At 43.5% G+C, this 12048-nt stretch overlaps 1 long non-coding RNA gene across 1 annotated transcript in view; it reads left to right on the forward strand.

Annotated features, from left to right (window-relative positions):
* LOC136846522 (uncharacterized) overlaps positions 1-11581 on the forward strand; it is a 104619-nt gene extending 93038 nt beyond the window's left edge. The window contains exon 4 of the long non-coding RNA XR_010855429.1: positions 11434-11581. This is a non-coding gene — a long non-coding RNA (uncharacterized lncRNA). The remainder of the gene's footprint in view (positions 1-11433) is intronic.
* The last annotated feature ends 467 nt before the right edge of the window (positions 11582-12048 follow it).

Consider the following 12048-nt stretch of genomic DNA (forward strand, 5'->3'; position numbering starts at 1 on the left):
ACTGAGAGAAAAGAACCGCCGTATTAGATTCGTTAATGCATGCCTTTCAGGATAGGTAGTTAGGAAATAACCAGTGCTAACCATCCTTTGCTTCGAGGAATAGTGCGAAAATTCCTGTGTTAAAATCTTTGCCATATCCTTGCTTCGAGGAATAGTGCGAAAGAAATTCCTCTGTGATCTTTTACTTCGCATTTAGTTAGCGAACTGTTATTTAGGCGAATAAAATTCCCACGTGGGACACGGCAGTCAGCGCTTGCATTGCTGACAATTCTCTCAGTGTAGTCAGAATTCGAGTTAGGTCGTGAGGAAAGCGAAAATTTAAACTCGCTTATAGGAAAATTACTGAGCCGTTATTGCTGTTATCTCAGGCGACTGGGAAATTCCCGAATCCTAGGCAGTATAAATATACGGGTTCATTCACCAGAATCTAAAAATACACACCTCTTTCGATTGTTGGCCAAACGACCTGCACCCCCACCCCACACTTGTGCCAGCGTGTAGCATTTTTTCCCCATTCATTTTCTCTTTGGGTTTCCACGTTAGTAATTTCTAAGTCTAAAGGACAGATAAGTAATTCCAAGTCTAAGTGACTCCTAAGAATTCTCGTCGTCGTGGCGAGAATTCCTCAAATTCACAAATTCCAAGTCCTACGTGACTCCTAAATTCTCATTCGCCGTGGCAGAATTTCTCAATTTCCAATCCTCAGAACTCCTAAAATTCTCATTAAGCGCACGTGGCGAGAATTTCTCCAAATTCAGTCCTTAGAGACTCCTAAGAATTCTACGTCGCACGTGGCAAGAGGAATTTCTCCAAATTCCAGTCCTTGAGACTCCTGGAATTCTCGTCCTTGCGTGTGAGATTCCTCAAACTCCAGTCCTCAGAGACTCCTAAAATTCCTACGTCGCGCGTGTGAAATTTCTCAAGTAAATCCTCAAGAGACTCATACAAAATTCTAAAGTCTTGCGTGGCGAGAATTTCTCATTCCTGCGGGAACCCAAAATCAAGTCCTTTTGAGACATTATATGGTATGGTTCACACATCCCCAAGCCCTTACGGGACTGATCAGTCTGATTCGTTAAGAACAACTCCTTAACTTCACAAATCCAACTACGACCGAGGCGCGCCAGCCCAAATTCGTTACGCCAAGAGAACAAACCCGTCTTTCGAGGCATGTTTGCAAAAAGTCTCCTCAGCCAGACTTACTGCCTGCAGTCTGAACAATTGGTACTTCAGTTACCTGGTGGTCTTTTCAGACAACCTGAGTCTTTTTCAGACATATCATATAACCATTGTTCAAAATGGCTAATACCAGAGCCCAACAAAGCGAGTTTCAAATTCTACATGTCAGCTGGGAAGGGACATGGGACTATCGAGGGCAAGATCTGAGAGCATGGGTTCAAGCTGATGGGCGATGCCAAGGCTGAAGAGGAGCAAGAGACGTGAGGAGAGAGAGAGAGAACGAGTTGCCCAAGAGCAGGAGAAGGATAAAGCGTGCAAGAGAGAGAGAGGGAACAGATGGCTCAAGAACAACCGGGAGGAAAAAGAACGTGCAGAGAGGAGAGAGCGTGAGGAGAGAGAAACGCGCCCATGAGCTCAGGTGCTAAAACGGCAGCGCCACCCCCCGCCCCTGCCGCGGGGATGAGTGCCCTCAGCCAAGCTCACTCGTTCATGCCAAAATGGGCCCAGTCCGAGCCTGAAGTATGGCTTGAAAGAGGCCGAGCTTAGTCCTGGAGTGCTCGATCTCTCCTTGGAACTCTCCTTGTTCTCACTAAATTCCTGGGCGGAGGCCCTGCATTGCCTCTACGCCCTTCCCATGAGCGGTCCGGAAACTGGGAAGCGTCATGAAAGCAGTTCTGTCTGAATTCTGACCAGTGGAGAGAGCATTGGAAAACGCTGAAAGCAGTGTGGGCTTGGTCCAGTTGAGTACAGTCCCAGGCTGGCGCTGACAAAATGGCTCAGTTAGAGGAGCCACTACGCCCGCCGGGAGTACTCAAGCGGTTTAAATTCGAGCATTCCTGCGCTCACCGCCCCTCCTGCCTCGCCACTCCATATAGTGGAAAAAGCTGCTCAACACTCACTGGAGGTGTTGCCGAATAACAGACATGTGGGAAACTCACACCTCAGAGGATCCATGAAATGGAAAGATAAATCGTCCCTCTGGGAGGTTCAAATTCCAAGTGAACTCGGGCAAGCCTAACACGCTAATATTGCAAGAAAAACAGGGCATTCCTCCGAACAGTGCCGGAACAGAAAGCAAAGCCTCTCTCCCGGAAAACCGACAAATAACTTTCGCCTGCGCCCTCCACAGGAGCAGCGCGAGCTAGCCAGACCTTTTGGCGTGCAAGGTTTATGGCCATTCTCCCACATGGCAAATGCCATGACAGCAATCCTTTACTCCCCACACTGTGCGCCTTGGTACAGGTCCCAGTCGTGGCCTCCGCCCGAAGAGCGCAGCATCATTATTTCCACGAGTAGCAGCCAGCGCCCGAGTCACTGCTGCCTCGAGACTCGGGCGCTGCGTCTCCCTCATCCGGAGGAACAGAGTTCCCCTACGGAGCTATAGATCAATAAGCGAAAGCTTCGAATCACATTAGAGGAATAAATCAATTTAAAATGATACTCCTACAGTTGATTAGAAATTCACAAAGACCTCACAATCCAAAATTTGCAATCTTGCAGTAGCAAGCCATCTCCCAGTTCTGTAGTGTCTGGGTGGACACCAGTCCCAAAGTCGTGATCTGATTCTGTTCCCAGATCCATTCACATGGTATGATAATCCTCCCAGCTTCTCCCTCCATCCCAGACTAGCTTCCTAAGGGTACCAGAAGTTGTTAGTCCCACAGTGCCACCTGAGTACAATGTACGGTGGCCTCGTCAGTTTGATCCGTTGATGCCAGCCCTGCCCCAGTGCCAGTGCCAGGGCCCCAATCAAATCTCCCTTCAGGAGATGCCAGTCCCTGCCAGGTGCCGCCATGCCCGAGCAGGGCCCAAACCGTCCGTCTGACCGTGACCCAAGAAACCTCTGATAGCGCCTGACTCTGCCTAGTGCCAGCGCCGGCGTCGCCGATCTCCATTCACGGGATCAACTCAGACCCCCCTCTTTGACACCATTTTTACCGGCGTCGGTCGTGGTTATCGGCCACCGCGAGCTCACTGCGGAGTGCGGCCTGTAACCCGTGCCTGAGCTGGTCGCCGTTACCTGAGCGCTCACGCCACCCGACCGCCTCCTCTCTGCCTCAGCCGTCGCCGACGCAATTGCAAGTCAGGATTATGCACCTGTATCTCCGCGCGATGAACTACAAGAACGCTGACGGATCATGGTAGGGCTCCGCGGAACACTCCTGCGTCAGCTGTCGCATCAGCAGGCCCAGGTGGTACTCCGTGCAGCCCTCGGTCGCGGGCCCTCCGCTTCCGGCCGGAGACGACTGTCCCATTAAGAAGACTCGAGGCGAAATTACGGGCGTGGGACGTTCCATGGTACAGAGCTCTGCAGAGCTCCCATGGCACCTGTGCCACCATTTCATTTTCGAAGGTCTTGGCACCCCTAATCCAGAAGGGACGTCAGACCCTCCTCTATCTTCCTCCGTTCCTCCAGGAACTTCTATCACCATATCACGCTATTAATCTTCCCTTAAATTATCACCACAGAGAGGAAGTCATGCAGGGATACCATTCCCCACACAATGTATAAATCGTGAGAATAACAGAGTGAAGTGGCACGCCCTTGCGCCCATACCTTGTACCGGGCGTGCGTGTCAGCCTCCTGGAAGAATTCGCGCCCTTGGTGCACTTTCCTCCTGGGACTGAAGTGATAGTCGGGCGTAATTTGCGGCGTGGACGACAAATTCCCGCCTAACACACAAAACCCTCACTCTTTTTTCATAGCTCTTTTGCTAATATCATTTACCTTCTTTTTAGTCATTTGGTTATCTTTATTTTAATGGTGCGAGTCATAAACTCTTGTCGCATGATTTAAATGCCCTTTTGTAAGCTCTGAGGACCGTGTCACTTGCTTTCATATACGGTCAAGTTTCATTCGTAATGTCTTGGTAATTTCCTTTTGTTATGTATCCCTTTCCCCTTCCATTTCCTTCCAAGATCTCTGTTTGTCCTACCCCACATCTTTTGTCTTTCGCCCCGTCATAGCATTGAGTAGGCAGTGAGCGCATAAAAATTAGCGTGGTTAAGGTTAGCGAATTAAAACCTCAGCGAATACTCTCGCCACCACGACTGTCAAATTCCGGTGTGTGGGTCATCCCTCAACTTCGTTGAGCGATGGCTGGGCCAAGTGCGTTAAAGCAGAGATATAAATTATCAATGCGAACATGTATAGTCATTTACAGTATGTCGGCGTAGGGATGTCATTTACAAAAGTTAAAGCGCTGTTTTCATTTACAGCCTCTTCAAGACAGATTGTACTAACCGCATGCATTTATCTAAAATTAAATAACCGTGTATTTTAATTCTTGAACAATAACCATTTCTTTTCATTTGTTAGCCATAGCCTTCTCATATATGTAGTCCTATAATCTTAATTAATTCACAATTGTTCCGAGTCACTTTGCAAGGTTACCAGTGGGTGAACCAAATCTAAAGTAATTATTCTTTTGCAAGTGTTTAAATCACTTTGCGTTCTGTTAACGAAAAGTGTCCCAATGTGTTATTAAAAGTAACCAAACTATAAACCATAGGAGTAGTTCATTGCAAGGCAGGAATGTGAGTGGCATTAAAGCATTTGCGCTCATTTATGAATATAAATTATTGCACAGAGGTATGTACATCATCTTGTATGGGAGGTATTATGATTGCAGAATTGGTAACCATTACCTCCCCCTCCTTTATTGTTGGTGATTTGATTTCATTTACTGCCAGCCGGCCGATCGATAGACCATCTGTCTGCTCGACTTAAAAACAAAGGTTTAAAAGATTGAGCGCTCCCATTTTTTGTCAGATCTTTCCTTCCGAGGCAAAAGTAATCTGGCCAGGCGTTTTCTCCTACAGGCCAAAACCTCCTGCGGGCGGCAGGGTGCAATGAGTCAAGCATCTGTGTTGGGCGCACCCCCTGCCCATAGGAGGGATAAAGGCAAAAGCACGAGGTCTCGGCTGCAGCGAGCTGGAAGATATGGGTGAACTTGTGAGAGCGTCCTCAACACACCAGCTGATGCCTTGCATCCTAACCGATGGCCCTTTCCAAAGCCTGCCTCCTCGTGCCCTTCAACGTATTCTCGAGCCACACGCCATTGCTTGGGTTGAAAATTCTGTCGCCTTGCCCTTTACGACGCCATCTCACCACGTGGAAGAGCTTCGCCCTCGGAAATTGCAAGTCATCCACGCTTTGCCGCCTTCTCGGCGCCTCTGGAAAATCTGCTGAGTAAAGTGCCCTGGAAGAGCCCCATTTCAGTCACGCTTTTTGTCTCATAATATTTTCTTAAAGAAAGCCAATCACCCTTGTCTAATGTCCGTGCACTGCCATGGCTTAGTATTAATTCTTTATTACTCCTTTGGCACCTCAGTGCAGCTTCAATTCATTATTCTTTTATCTGCATATTCACTGTGCAATGCATATCTCCTGTTCAGGATCTGTTAGTGTTCTCTGTTTATGACAGATTCCTAGTTCATTCAATCCTGGTTCTCTTAGTCTGTATGACATGTAAATACACTCATAAATGTTACGTGTTTCACGATAATATTTCCCTCAAAGCAACAGAGCCTATGCTCATATGAAATTCTCGCTGTTTTCCTCTTTTTGTTTCCATGCCCACAGTCAGAATCACAAGGCTAAATTACTTTAAATTGTTGCTGCCTGTCTCACAGGCTATATTTCAAGCCAAACCACGGAAAAACGTAAAAATATATGTATATATATATATATATATATATCTTATCAGTTTTGAAGGGGGTGACACTAGAAGAGAACAGCCACCGGTTTCTCAGCATGTCTTTAAGGATGCAGTTGCTATCCCTACGCCATTTTTTTAACCCCAGCAAATGCTGTTACTCATTTAAACCTGAGTGGACTATTAAGGGGCATGTAGGGAGTGAACCACAGACCTTGTGGAAATTTGCTGCTCCTCGCCCAGCTCCAAGTCATGTTCCTTAGAAATGGAAAATGTTCCTCTTTTGTACAATCCCACAAGACACTGCTACCTTTGTGGTTTTCATCAAACCTTTGGGGATGAGGTTGCTAAGCCGATGTCCTATTCGTCGTAAGTGCCCCGTAGGGGGGCAGTGCCGTCAGTGCACATCATGCGGTGCACTGTAGGCATTACTTTAGGTACTTTGCAGCGTTCCTTCGGCCCCTAGCTGTGACCCCTTTCATTCCTCTTACTCTACCTCCGCTCATATTCTCTTTCTTCCATCTTACTTTCCACCCTCTGCTAACAATTGATTCATAGTGCAACTGCGAGGTTTTCCTCCTGTTACACCTTTCAAACCTTTTTGCAGTCAATATCTGTTTCAGAGCTGAATGATCTCATAGGTCCCAGCGCTTGGCCCTTGGGCCAAAATTCTATTCTATTCATCCTAAGGGCAACCCACCGCAGTCGACACTCTCCCGGCTACATATTCCAGTGTTAGGTCGACTCAGGCACAATAGCAGTTAAGAAATCATTAGCAAGACTGAAGAACGTTGGGCCTTGTCAGTACGTGGATGGATTTAGGGTGTAATGAAATAAATGACAGATACCTCCGAAACATAAGACCCTTGAACATCCGTGTGGCAGGGGCAGGGTAGCAGCCACACCTGAAAAGACGTATTGTAAACCATTAGGCTATCTCAGGGAGAAATGCGTATGCTGATATTATATATATATATATATATATATATATATATATATATATATATATATATATATATATATATATATATATATATATATATATATATATATATATATATATATATATATATATATATATATATGATTATTATCACTTTTGTATATGATTCATTTTATCACACATTACCACAGGTGAAAATAAGAAACGGTCAGACCTACACCCTGTTTCTTATTTTTCACCTGTGGTAATGTGTGATATATATATATATATATATATATATATATATATATATATATATATATATATATATATATATATATATATATATATATATATATGTATGTATGTATGTATGTATGTATGTATGTATATGTATAGATATATAGACCTATATATATGTATATGTATGTATATATTATATATATATATATGTGTGTGTATGTATACATGTACATACATACATACATACATACACATATCAGCAGTGGTGTAGAGTATTAGCACTTCATCTGTTTTCATATGCATAGATCAATTACCAGGAACGGAAAAGGAAGGAAAAAATAAAGGAAAGGCTTTTTTTTCTCTCTCTCTCTTTCTCTCTCTTTCTGATGGCCATGCGTGCCACGTTCGTTACTGAACAGGTCTTGGGTTCAGACGAAAGTCCACCAGCGAAGAGGACGCCAATGCAATGGCTCGGTTGCTGGTCTCGTCCGCTCTGGTGACGATCATCTTTTCTGTCAGTTCTGGATATTTTCATTTAGAAAGGATCCAAGTGAATTCCTGTCCCCCTGCCGAGGGAGCAAGTCTCGAAATCTCCGTCAGGAACAGGGTAGGTCATCGTTCGTCCAGAAAATTATTTATTTTTCATTCATTTATTTCCTGACTCATCCATTTATCTAATTTTCCTTTGATCCTGTCGTATCGTTTTATGAAATTACAGTACTGCCATTGGCGTTGTTCACTGGTAGAGCTTTGGCCTCTCTAGAGAAAGGTCCGTAGTAGATCCCGGCCTGCCCTACCAGTCGACCCATCTGTTAATGGGTGCCAGCGTCAGCTGTGGGTCAAAGGAAGAACGTAGGGCCATTACCTCATCCCTAAAGACCTATCAAGAACCGAAAGGGCAACACCTATTGGCTCTGTGCCACCTGAGGGGGAAATGTCCTTTGGTAGAAACTATATATATATATAAATATATATATGTGTGTGTGTGTGTGTGTGTGTATGTATGTATGTATATATATACGTGTGTGTGTGTGTGAAGGTATTGATTTCATTATCATCATTAAAATTTGTATGGTTCTGTAACTTTCTTCTTTACCACAATGTTTCCCAAGATAGCACATTATTATGATTTTCGTTTGTACAAGCAAGCGCAATGAATTTTGTGTTCACATTAAAGTTAGATATTACATCATATAGTTAAATAATTATAAAGTTACCGGGAAAGGTTCCACGAGTTCAAAGTGGAGTTTTTACAATACCAAAATCTGTCTGCAAGAATACCTCAGATATGGTCAAGCGACTCCTTATTAGACTTAAACCTTGTGAGATGGTCATATGATCACACGCGAACATTCTCACAGTCAGGTAGAGGATAAAGAGAGAGAGAGAGAGCGAGAGAAAGAGAGACAGAATCGTGCAAGGACCAGTATTTCAGGATCTTTTGTGGCCTTTGTCATACCTCGTTCAAGTTCCATATAGTATTTTGGGGGAACTGACTGCACCATTCCTATTCCTTTTTTGGGGGTGCTTTCTTAATACCTCTCTTGCATTCCAAATAGTTGCTTTATCAAGCTATTGTCTGTATTCCTACAAGGGACAAGGGTCTACATTTTGGAAGAAGGTCCACATTTTAAATGGTTGTCGAGGGAAAAGCTTATTCTAAATAGCTGTCTAGGGATAAGGGTCTCCATTTTGGAAGAGAGCGCATTCTAAACAGCTGTCGAGGGACAAGCCTATTCTAAATATCTGTCAAGTGACAAGGATCTGAATTTTGGAAGAGGGTCCACATTCTAAATAGCTGTCGAGGGAAAAGTTTATTCTAAATAACTGTCAGTGGACAATAATCTTCATTTTGGAAGTGTCCACTTTCAAATAGCTTTTAAGGGACAAGGGTTTCTATTCTGGAAGAGGGTCCACATTCTAAATAGCTCTCGAAAGACAAGACTTTTCTAAATAGGTGTAAGGGACAAGGGTCTACATTTTGGAAGAGGGTCCACATTCTAAATAGTGTCGATGGACAAGGGTCTCCAACTAGGGAACAGGGTCCACATTCTAAATCCGATTTTGGAAGAGGGTCCACATTCAGAATAGCTGTCGAGGGATAAGGGTCTTCGATTTTGGAAGAGGTTCCACTTTCTAAATCCGATTTTGGAAGAGGGTCCACATTCAGAATAGCTGTCGAGGGATAAGGGTCTTCGATTTTGGAAGAGGGTCCACTTTCTAAATCCGATTTTGGAAGAGGGTCCACATTCAGAATAGCTGTCGAGGGATAAGGGTGTTCGATTTTGGAAGAGGGTCCGCTTTCTAAATCCGATTTTGGAAGAGGGTCCACATTCAGAATAGCTGTCGAGGGATAAGGGTGTTCGATTTTGGAAGAGGGTCCACATTCTAAATCCGATTTTGGAAGATGGTCCACATTCAGAATAGCTCTCGCAGGATAAGGGTCTTCGATGTTGGAAGAGGGTCCACTTTCTAAGTAGCTGTCCTGGGATAAGGGTCTCCGATTTTGGAAGATGGTCCACATTCTAAATAGCTGTCCTGGGATAAGGGACTCCGACTTTGGAAGAGGGTCTTCATTCTAAATAGATGTCCAGGGATAAGGGTCTGCGAATTTGAAAGAGGGTCCACATTCTAAACAGACGTCGAGGGATAAGGGTCTGCGATTTTGGAAGAGTTCTAAATAGCTGTTGAGGGATAAGGGTCTCCGATTTTGGAAGAGGGTCCACATTCTAAATAGTTGTCGTAAGACAAACCTATTCTAAATGTCTGTCAAGGGACAAGAACCTCCATTTTGGAAGAGTCTACATACTAAATGTCTATCGAGGGACAAGCCTATTCTCAATATCTGCTAAGGGATAAGGGTCTCCACTTGTGAAGACAGTCCACATTCTAAATAGCTGTCGAGGACAATAGTCTCCATATCTGAAGAGGGGTCCTTATTCTAAGTAGCTTTCGAGGGACAAGAGTCTCCATTTCGGAAGGTCTTATTCTAAGTAGTTTTCGAGGAACAAGAGTCTCCATTTCGGAAGAGGGTCCTAATTCTAAGTAGCTTTCGAGGGACAAGAGTTTCCATTTCGGAATTTCTTGTTCTAAATAGCTCTAGAGGGACAAGAGTCTCCACTTCGGAAGAAATTTCTTATTCTAAGTAGCTTTCGAGAGACAAGTCTCCATTTCGGAAGAGGGTCCTAATTCTAAGTAGCTTTCGAGGGACAAGAGTCTCCATTTCGAAAGAGAATCGTCATTCAGAGTAGCTTTCGAGGGACAAAAGTCTCCATTTCGTAAGAGTGTCCTTATTCTAAATAGCTTTCGAGGGACAAGAGTCTCCATTTCGGAAGAGAATCCTTATTCAAAGTAGCTTTCGAGGGACAAGAGTCTCCATTTCGGAAGAGAATCCTTATTCAAAGTAGCTTTCGAGGGACAAGAGTCTCCATTTCGGAAGAGAATCCTTATTCAAAGTAGCTTTCGAGGGACAAGCGTCTCCACTTCGAAAGAGGGTCCTTATTCTAAGTAGCTGTCATGGGACAAGAGTCTTCATTTTGGAGTATCCATTTCGCGAGAGGGTCATTATTTTAAATAGTTGTTGAGGGACATGAAACTCCATTCCGGGATAGAGTCCTTATTCTAAATAGTTGTCAAGGGACAAGAGTCCCCATATCGCAAGAAAATCCTTATTTTGAATAGCTATCCTCTGACAAGAGTCCCCATGATGGAGGGTGGTTCTCCTTCCAAATTGCTGTTGATCCGTATAATGTATCGATCTAATTTGTCAACGGGAGTATTGATATCCATTGCACTGAGGAACAAGTCCACTTGGCAACAAGCGTATTTTTTATAGTTAATGACTGCGTGTTAGATGACATAACCTGGCCACACACCACGAGGAGTGCTGCTCGTTGGAACCATAGCAGAAGCAGCAGTAGCGGTGGTACCATATCATATTTTTAAACGAGAATCGCAAACAACTTTCTTTTTTCCTCCACTTTACTATATAAACATGTAAAATATGCGCCGAAGTTTCTTCGGCGCAAGTAAGTTTTCTATCATCGTATAATCAAGGCCACCGAAAATAGATCTATCTTTCAGTGGTCTCGGTATAATGCTGTATGAGCCGCGGCCCATTAAACTTTAACCACGGACCGGTGGTGGCCTGTTGTATATCGTTGCCAGATGCACGATTATTGCTAAATTTAACCTTAAATAAAATAAAAACTACTAAGGGTAGAGGACTGCAATTTGGTATGTTCGATGACTGGAGTGTGGATGATCGCCATACCAATTTGCAGCCCTCTAGCCTCAGTAGTTTTTAAGATCTGAGGGCAAACAGAAAAAGTGCGGACGGACAGACAAAGCCTGCACAACTGCTTTTTTTTTACAGAAAACTAAACAGGGATGAAGGAAACTGATTTCTCTTCTGTTTTTCTCTCCTACAAGATCCAATGCGCTGCGATCTGCGAGGTGGAGAAGCCCTGCCAGGGATTTTGCTACAACAACCTCTCGAAGAACTGCAGGACCTATCGAATCCTTGTGGCAGAAGCTAACCAGATAGCTGTAGAAGACCCCGGTTACTCTATGTATTGGTGTGTTAGTCTGACAGAAACAAATATATTAGCACAAGGGTTTCTGTAGTGATACATTATATATATATATATATATATATATATATATATATATATATATATATATATATATATGTATATATATATATGTATATATATATATATATATATATATATATATATGTATATATATATATATATATATATATATATATATGTATATATATATATATATATATATATATATATATATGCATATGCCTATATACTGTATATATATATATATATATCACCACAGGTGAAAAAATAAGAGATTTGGTGCAGGTCGTGACTAGTTTGAACTCTGACGGAGGTTTAATACATAGTGGCAGAAATGACAATAAACATACTAAGAGGACAGTGCGGAAATATAGACAGACTGTTGAAGACTAAAATTCACGCATGACAGATGTCAAAGGGAGAGGAACGACAACTCATTAGTGCTCGGGTC

The sequence above is a fragment of the Macrobrachium rosenbergii genome, chromosome 15 (assembly GCF_040412425.1).
Source record: "Macrobrachium rosenbergii isolate ZJJX-2024 chromosome 15, ASM4041242v1, whole genome shotgun sequence".
Classification (NCBI taxonomy): Eukaryota; Metazoa; Arthropoda; class Malacostraca; order Decapoda; family Palaemonidae; genus Macrobrachium; species Macrobrachium rosenbergii.